Below are 1,171 nucleotides of genomic sequence, written 5' to 3'. Positions count from 1 at the left end.
GTGTCGAATCGTACGGTGTCGAATAATTTGGTGTCGAATAAATCTGTGTCGAATCGAGCGGTGTCGAATCGTACTGTGGTCAATAGAGTGTCACCCGGCTAGAGTACCTCACAACACGGAACTTCTATGGCTAACAGGAGCTCCATTTATGGATGTTGGTATATTTTTTCTCTATATGTAGTACATATATATTTGCAATTTCTACAAGTTATGTTATGTATTTTAATGTGATATTATCAATGCAGAATTCTTTCCGGAAAAATAGAAGTTGCATCAAGACATAAGGACTGACAATGATCGTAACATGAGTTACTTCTTTATGTCGGCGTATTCTAATTTCGCAAAATACGGGTAGGTACAGTGGACATTGCGCTGATTTGTTTGCAGCAAAATAAAACAGATTCCTAGAGATTTATTTTATTTATTCTTAGAAATCCAACATCTTTGCAAATTTTGGGCTTGCACTTCGCTCTCGCTTGTTACGGACAATTGCGTTACCTCAATATCAACACAACGTACAACAGCTCCATTCAAGTAAATTACCGTCAAACTGAAAGTGCGTTTTGGTCAATGTACTTGCCGACAGTTATCGGTCAGTTCGTTTCTACGTATCTTCCTATTACTGAGGTAAGTGAATAATGTTAGTAGTTTTACATCTTTTTAAAATATATATTAATCAGTTTATTTCTTATTTTTTACGTTTCCGATTTTTTTTTCAGTAGTGGTAGGAATCTCAGCAACCGCTACAGATTGCGTTCTGGTTGATGTCATCGGCATGTCTGTTGCTCGTAATGTCTGTGATGTGTTGCATTCTTTGGCGCAATGACAAAAGATAAGAAAAGATAAACAGAACCAAATCTATGTGACTACAGCTTTTTGATGCATTGAATGATAGCGCATGCTGAGTCTGATTCTGGTTCATAAATATCAAGGCATAACAAGATCTTCCCCTTATAATCATATAACTTATTCATACTTAAATTGTGCTAATATAATTGTGCTAATTGACACTTTAGTTTGCAATTAACAAAACAAAAGCAGCTGGAACTCGTGCAGGTATTTATATAAATATTACAAAACACTGACATATACATGTACACTTTTGCACAAAATGCCTGCCACACGCAGTTACGCCTGTGTACGCTGTTTTAAGTTGCACATTGTTTTTTTT

General features: G+C 35.9%; 1 pseudogene; it reads left to right on the top strand.

Moving 5' to 3' along the window:
• LOC109863137 overlaps nucleotides 1-836 on the top strand; it is a 3,945-nt pseudogene extending 3,109 nt beyond the window's left edge.
• The last annotated feature ends 335 nt before the right edge of the window (nucleotides 837-1,171 follow it).

The sequence above is a fragment of the Pseudomyrmex gracilis genome, unplaced genomic scaffold, assembly GCF_002006095.1.
Source record: "Pseudomyrmex gracilis isolate BER0280 unplaced genomic scaffold, ASM200609v1 scaffold_3324, whole genome shotgun sequence".
NCBI lineage: Eukaryota > Metazoa > Arthropoda > Insecta > Hymenoptera > Formicidae > Pseudomyrmex > Pseudomyrmex gracilis.
This window is presented reverse-complemented; position numbering and strand designations above follow the sequence as displayed.